We start from the raw sequence: 8,559 nt of genomic DNA, 5'->3' as shown, positions 1-8,559 counted from the left end.
GAGTGCTTTAGTTAGATCAAAACACAAACCTGCCACTTAGTGACTACTGATAATTATGATTCCTCCCCTCCCTGCAAATATGGTAATATGGGTTAAAATCTATAGTAAAAGACAAATTTGATCCATAAAAACTTTCCTTTTGGAAGCAGGATGGTAGAATTACCCTTCCCATTTCTTCAGGCTCCTTTTGGAATGGTGTCCTACTAAGGTAGAAACATTATTTTTCTTTCTTCCTATTACTATTCTGAATAGGAATATTACATATTCCTATTTTTTTTGGTACCAAGTGTAATAGCAGAGCACTAGCTATCTATCTTACAGTAAAAACTTGTTTTTATTCAGGACATGGGGCTTGGTTATTCAAAAGAAAGCAAGATAGAGCTTTGCATAACTATTGAGGTTCTTTTCAGAGGTTAATTTGTTACGTCACATAGATTATCTGCTCAAATACTGTACATTCCCCTACCCTGAGGCACAGAGGTTCATTAAATGAGCTATGCAGAGAAAAAAACAGCCTTTTTCTAATACAGTTTCTAAGCCTCCTGGCAGTTCTGTGCAAAACATCCTTCCCATGCTCTCAGTTATGCAGTCTTCCAAAGGGGACCCACTGTGCATCTGTCATAAGCTTTTTCCAGTGTCACTAGCAATAAGGATTAACCTCTCTATGCCTAGCTCCTGAGAGCTAGCTTTTTATGGAGATATAAAGCATGTCTGGGGGCAGAAAGCAAAGCTGCACTGGTGCAGGATCCTTGGCTTTAGCATCCACATCACCCAATGGCTTGACAGACCCTGAATTTGTTGACCTTCAAGGTATGGTAAAAGGCCAATCTATTTACTCGACTTTGTGCCTGAGGGAGATAATCTTAGAAATCGGAAACATAAAACAAAGCAGTGCTCAAGGATGAGACCCTATCTAAGCTGACATTTTGTCAATTAATTATGCAAATAGTCTGAAAGTTTTTAGTGAGTGGAGGGAGTGTGGGGGTGCTTTATGCAAGCCCCCAAACAAACAAACAAATAAATAATGCTGCATGTTCTAATGACAGAGATGGAAGTCAGTGAACTCCTGCTGAACTGTTGGAAAGCCACTGGAGCAGTATCATTTATTAATAGGCAGCACATAAAACTGGACTGCTGCAGCTGTATTATCCTAACCTACCATGCAGTATTTATAGTGGGCCAAATTCACTCTCTCCTGGCACAGGAAGCTGCACAAAATGCTGTCAGAAATTGTTGTCTCTGATGATTCAGCACCTATCCTCCTGGCCTCGGTTACGCTCCCTCCCAAACCAGCATCTTATACTTTTTCCTGCTGTGCCAAGAAATGGCATCCACTGCAATGAAGAAGGGGCTCAGAAGACACTGGATGGCAAACTCTGCTCACTGATGGGTTTTGCAGAAGCCCCCCTCTGCAGAGATCATAGTTTAAAGCCAGCCTTTGTGTTGCTGATGAACTTGCTCAGTTTGTGTTTTTTTTTTTTTTCCCCAAAAGCTTGACAGTCTACTGTGCTGTACAGTGGAAGGAGTGAACATCATCCCTAAGACTTCATAGCTCATCCCAAAGCCAGGCACAGTTGCAAACATTTTGCTCAAGGACATCCAAGAGTTGCTCTCTAACACTTCCAGGGTGCTCCATTCCTTCAGAAGACACCTGTTTGCTCTTCAGCCACAGAGGACTGAGCAAGGTTAATGCTTCCTCCCACAGACTGGTTGAGAGGGACAGTAAGAAATATTGTAGGCATCTTGGCTGGGCTTCTTCAATGGTTTGTAAAGTAGCCACTTGGGTCTTGTTAGAGTACAGCTCTTGGTTTTAAAAAGTTTTTGTTGAATCTTTTGAATAAATTTTCTTGATGAAACAGACTATTTTGCTTTCTTGAAAATATCAGTTATGCAAGCAGGAGTAACTTGTACTGTGGCAACAGAACTGTTTTTCACAAATGTGACCTAAATTTGTCTACCCTGAGGCTTTAGTTGGTTTCAATGCATGAATCTGAAGGCAAAATGAAACTCATGATGGTTTTCATTGTTTTATGAAGTATTTCACCTCTTTAAAATCTCATCAAAAAGCTTGGGCCTCATGCATGAATCTATAACCGTGTAAAGCTAAAGTAACACAAAAGAAAATATATAGTAAACGCCCAGTAAACAGTAAATAACATCCATGTAACGCCTCTGACTGTATCCTTACTTATGAATAAAGGGTGGCTGGGATAACCACAAGTAGTCAGTGACTTGTATTTTGATTCCTTTAAAGAGAATGATATAAATGATGTGTTAATACTTTTCTGTCTCTTTGAATGACCTAGAGGAATAGCTATCGTACTTCTCATTGGCAGCTCTTCTCTGACTCAGATTGAAAAGTGGCAAAGGGTAGGATAAAAAAAAAATTGTAATTCTGTATGCTTTCCTTGTTTATTGATTTGTTCTTCACCTCCTCTTTTGATTACGATGCTTTGGGTGTGTATTCAGTGATAACCATTCAAAGTGAGGATTATATATCCTCTGTGTTTTGATAAAGTTACTAAATGGAAAGATAATTAAAACAGCTATTTAATATCAGCTGTCTTTGTATCATGAGCAAGATAGATTGATATATCTCCCTTTTTTAAGGAAACATTATATGCCTTCCATATTTGAATTGACTAACTGGAAGTTAACATGCACAGAAGTCTTCAATTCTTGGCACTACTTTGTGTGAGTAAATACACATTCAGCCACCACTGTGTGAATGGATTCAAGCACTCCTAATGATTTTGGAATTAGTTTATGTACTGGGATGCATGGACTTCTTTATTTACTGGAGTGTCTAACTAACAGGCTTTGTTAGCCCAAAGGCTGTGAGCCTTTGTGTGTGCATGCACTAGACATCCACTGCAGATTCTCAAATTGCATCAACTTTCTTGCCAAGATGGCAGGCAGCTGTCAATGTGGACACTAGCAAACACAGATGGAGCAAGTCATTCAGTATGGGATGTGATATTTGCCAATTCAGACTTCCAAGGGGCTTAGCAGGTCGGCGGCTACCACAGCCCCACGTTGCCTTATTCTCTCTGATCAGCATAACGAATCATGCCTGGGAGACCAAGTTAATCCCTTTCAGGTTCCCTGGGCTGTAGATCTTTCTGAATTTTCCTTTCTTTAGCCCTTTGTTTTCCTCCTGCTTTGTACTGAAAGTTAACTACAGCAGCAAGAATGTATTAGGCTACTTGGAATACTGTCTTCAATTCATCCTACCCTACTGGCATACGGCTCAAGCTGCACCATGAAGAAACCCCTGTCTCACTTCTGGAATGAGTCAACAATGCATTTTATAAAATGCGACATCTATGCTTGCACATACAAACATACATACGTAAATTGGAGTTTCCCTTGTCCTGGTTTGAGGGTAAATGCAAATCTACTGTTTGAAGTTACCATTTGCCAAAAGGCTGCACAATCTGCTACTGTCAATCCAAGGAGTTATTAACTACTCCTTGAGTACTTCCCCATCTCCCAGTGCATGGCATGCAGGTGGCCTGCTCCAGCTGGTTAGATGCACCATTCATCACTTCAAAAGCAGTTACAATGCCCCCTTCTGCACTCAGCCAAAGGAAGAAGCCCATCCCCATCCCATTCCTGGAAAATTCAGGCAGATCCCTAGCTTGGGGCATTCTTCTCCTTGTATGAAGAACTTTCATTGTGTCCTATAGCAGGGGGTATGGGATGTTTGAGGATTAATCTTGTCCTCACTAAGGCACATCTGTTCTCCATCAGATCGCAGAAAGGAGCCTCAAACACCCCCTGCACCTAGGGCTTTTCTCTGTCAGTGCAACTCTATCCTGCCATGCAACCGGACCTGTCCTTTTTTGACCCGACCCTTTGCAGTGATTTGTCCCAGCCTTGTGACTGTTAGGTGGATGGTGGGAAGCAAAACACATTGTGTATCATACTGTAAGATTAAGCATTGTGTGATTAAATTTTGCTGGCTGTGCAGAATAGTGTTTATCACATTTTGGCTGAGGTTGTATAAGCCATGGCTAGAGATGGATGCTTCTATATAATAAATCTTCAGGGATAATTAGCTTAAATTTCTCATTTGTAAGATACAAAGGCATAGCATTCTTAAATTAAAGCAAGATTTGTTATATACTATAATGATCAAAGGTCACTTCAAGCGTTTGTACACTATGTCAGCACAACTTCCCCCTCTTACATTAGGCCTAGAAAGATCATATAAATGATCTATTCTTTATATCAAATGAAACTGTTCTCACTTACCCTGGGCTTGAATTGGGCCCAGAATATTCAACAGGCACGAAGCATCTTTTTTTCCTACTAAGATAGTAGGAAGGTATGTCATCTGCTTTGGGAACCGTGTTCAGAAACAGTGCAATCTACCTTTGAAGTGCTGGTAGATAAACTGTCCCCTTGTGAGACTGTAGCTCACTAAAATTCATGCCACTTTTACAGTATTGCTAATTATGAGGTTGAAATATGATGGTCTCTGAGATATCATGAACAGTGATAATGCTTTGAGAATCTCTGCTTCAGACAGGGTTACCAGAAATTCCTTTAGATCTCCTGAAGCATTTAGACCTTAATATTATAACAAATAGGCAGGATGCAGATTTCTCCAAAAGTCAAGGAGGCAAGCAATGGGAAAAAGATTATGCATAAATCATGGGGGACATTTTGTGTGGAGTTTGAATGGTGCTTGACCACTAGAACACATTAATTGGTCTTGCATTTAGTTTAACATCAGCTTTTTATGTTTGCGTATCACCTAGAGAGGTATTTTAAAACATTTGTGTCTAAAGCAAATATGCTTTAGACCATAATTATATGACCAGCAGTAAAGCATTCAATAAGACATATATTACTATTATTGTAGTTAATGTGTAAAGCACTGCAAGTAAATGAAATGCTCTTTAAAACAGATTAAACCATATACCCCAAATCATCAGGTGTAATTTTCTTGTGACTCTTCCATTTATGGAACTCAGGCTCTACCCCTTTGCATACCTCTGTTTCATCTCAAGGTAGTAAAGAAAGCACAGGAGAAATTTCCTGGAAAAATGATATGTAAGCAGAAAAAAAACATGGAAAATGAGCATAAGGGTGAAAATAAAGAGATTTGTAGTTTCAGAAGTGGGGATATTTCTTGTGGATTTGAATAATCTTTCAATAGAAGAAGGCAGCAAAATCTTTGCAGATGAAACTAGGCCACCAGGAGTAATTGATTTTATTGGTTCAGCAGTGGAATTTATAAACAAAAATAAAACTAGAGCAGATCATAGGGAATGAAAAATTTTTACTTGACAAAGCAAAACACCCAGAAATGTCACTTTGTGTTGCTTGGGATGCTCTATTTCACTTGAAATGAAATACTTAAAATTTTCAGGAATATAAACAAAAACAACAAGAACAACAAAAAAAAAGCAAAGACAGATGCATTAGAGTTATAAAATGTTCAAAAAGATTTGCTCAGCTCCACTAATAAAATGGATCACTAGCAAAAGTGGAATGCAGAGATTAGATAAGTGATGGCCAAAACCACTTCCGAGAAAGGAGAGCATGAATTTAAGGCTCTTACACTTGATCCTCAGTTCTTTAATAAAAATCCAAAGCAAAATACTGGGTATTAATACTATGGAAAGTATTTCATCATTGGTATAAAGCATAATTCATAAATAAATTGTAACAGCAAATTTTCCTATGCTGTATTTGGTAAGATTTTTCTATCTCCAGTTAGATAGCAGACCAGGCAGGCATTTCCACTCCAATTATGCTTTTTCTCCTCAAATTATTTGCCTATTAATATATATATATATATATATATATATATATTTGAACCATCAGGAGAATAATACTTAGTATCAAACAGAAGCCATATGTACTTCCAGACAGACACTGGCTTTCATGGACCTCCTTATGGAAAGATGAATAAAATATGAATAAAGATTTGCCTTTTTTTAACGCATGATGCAGCACTGGAGGTTGGAGAAAAGGGAATTGTAAGCTACCTCATGATTACTTAGGAATGACCACACCCATAAAGTTATCCTTCTGCCATTCCTTGCTTATCATCTTGTGCAAAAAGACTAGGACTTCAGGCTTGTTCAATGTTGTCTGCTGCTTAATTTTTATCTAAGTTTAAGTTTATTTTAAGTTTATTTACAGAACTGTAGGGAAAAAAAGAGACCTCAAGAAATCACCTACTCAGCTCCACTGGCCCCAGATGGCCAGCGCTCTTCCTGGCATAACCAGGCAGTGGTATTGGCAACAACAGATTCTTTGATGTCACTTTCTATGGGGTTATTTGCTATGCTCTTTTAGCTGGTTCCACTTCTTCTCCCCTTTTGTGGTTGTTGTGTGTGTTAGGTCTTTTTTTTTTCACCTTTTTTCTTTTCTTTTCTTTTTCTTTTTTTTTCTTTTTCTTCCCTTCATAGATTCTATACCTTCATAGATTCTGTTTCCTTCCTTTGCTTTGACTGGGAATTTGCCTTAGCTGAGTGAGTATGTGAGTATTGCAATTATTAGATAAATTCATTAGCAGATATTTGCGTGGCAACAGCTAAAAGTTTCCTAAAGGCTAAACTATACATAAATACATGAAATCCATAGTAGCATTATATATTTTTTAATTATTCAGTCCAATTTAAATGGATTGTGTTTTAAGTTTTGAGATGATGTTCAAGTGGACAGGCCAAAGCTCAGCGTACCTGGAATTAATGACTGGATCAGCAAAGCTATTATACCTGCAATCATGAATTAATATGTTGCAATATTTCTTCTATGACTCAGGCCTTTCATTTGGTGGAAGAAGCAAACTGGGAAACTTAGCCACAAAAAACATTGGATAAAGGCAAGTTAAAAGTGTTGTCAGGTTTCATCCAAGAACTTTTCAGATATGGTGATATAGTGCAAAAAGAGGTTACTTGTGACTACAGTGAATAACTCAAAGTGTCAGAAGAATGAAGGAAACTACTTCTGCACTCATTCTCATTAGGTTTTGTCCTTTCTTAATATTATAAGGATGTCAAAAATGTCAGAAACTGTAATTTTATCAGTTTGTTTCTTACACAATTTATTTCTTCTTTATAAAAGGCAAAAGAAAGAAGACTGTATATCGACAACAGTACCATTGTACTTTACCATTGTGTTAAATGTTGATAGCTTTATTTCCAAATGTGGGGGGAGTTAACTACTGTTTCTAGTCTACTTTCAAACCTACTATACAATAACACTTCATTGGGTATTGAAAGAGCTTGGCTGCTCTTTACATATTGTCTTACTCAGTAATAGTTAGCTATCAAACTACTATTTCCATTTGCTGAGACAGATTTATTTTGGGTTTTCTCTTCTTTAGAAATATATCTAGCAGAAAACTCATTCTTGCGTAGTCTTAATTATGATGTATATCAATTTGATAACACAAAACTGATTTCAAAGTGAAATGGAACCCTTATTTTGTAAATCTTCATAATGTATCACAGACTCATGGAGTCCTGGATGGTGAAAGGGACCTTTCCACATAATTTAGCCCAATCCCTCTGGTCAAGTAAAGTCAGCTGGAGTATGTTACCTTGGATCTTGTGCAGCCTGGTTTTGAATATGTCCAAGAATGGAGAATCTGTAGTCTGCTTTTGGCAGCTTATTCCAGTGTTTGACCACCCTCAGTGAAACATACTTCACCTGAAGAGTGCTTGCATTCATTCAAAACATCTGAATGCTTACATTCAGATGGAATTTCATGTTACTGTTTGTGCCCATTGCCTCTTTTGCTGCCACTAGACACCACTGAGAAGGGTCTGGCTCCCCCTTCAACACATATACTGAGCTAACTAAAGGTATGATCCATCTCAGCTTATGTTAACCACCTAAAAGATAGCTATATAAACTTTTCATCTCAATATGCTGTCTCATCCCAGAATGCATGTAAGAAACATGCTGATGAAGGCCATTTGTATATAGAATATTTTTCATTGGCTATTAAGGGGGCCCATGGTAGTAGGTATCTAAATTCTGGGGAAGTGAAGTCCGCTCTAAGTGAAGGTAGTAAATTACATCTCTGTCTTTTTGTTTGTTTTTCATTTGTTTGTGTTTTGCATGATGATGACCTCATGTATAAATACTAGATATTTATGACTATTTGCTAGCTTCTGTTAACACAATGGATTGGTTACAAAAAGCCAGTTATTCCTTTTCCAAGCTATAATGGTTAGCTACAGTTCAGCAGTTGAAACTCACGCACAGTTGAATTTTGGTACCCTCTGAATGACAATTTAAAGCGATTCCAGAAAAAACACATGAACATTTAACATTACAATCACTTTTTTTTTTTTCTTTGAAAGCAATACTATTCATCTGAGAGAAACAAAGGATAGGTGGGGGCCTTTAGAGATGGGCTTTGGAAGTTGGCTTGAAACAAAACACTAGGTTTTGACCAAGTTGCCCTCTTCTTTGACACTACATGGATTTTAAGACAAGTAAAACAACAGAAAAAAGGAACACAATGGCTGTGAGTGCTATTCCTTCAGATTTGGGTGAAAAACCTTATTTCTATTCATCCATACGTGT

Source organism: Cygnus atratus, chromosome 3, assembly GCF_013377495.2.
Source record: "Cygnus atratus isolate AKBS03 ecotype Queensland, Australia chromosome 3, CAtr_DNAZoo_HiC_assembly, whole genome shotgun sequence".
Taxonomy (NCBI): Eukaryota; Metazoa; Chordata; class Aves; order Anseriformes; family Anatidae; genus Cygnus; species Cygnus atratus.
This window is presented reverse-complemented; position numbering follows the sequence as displayed.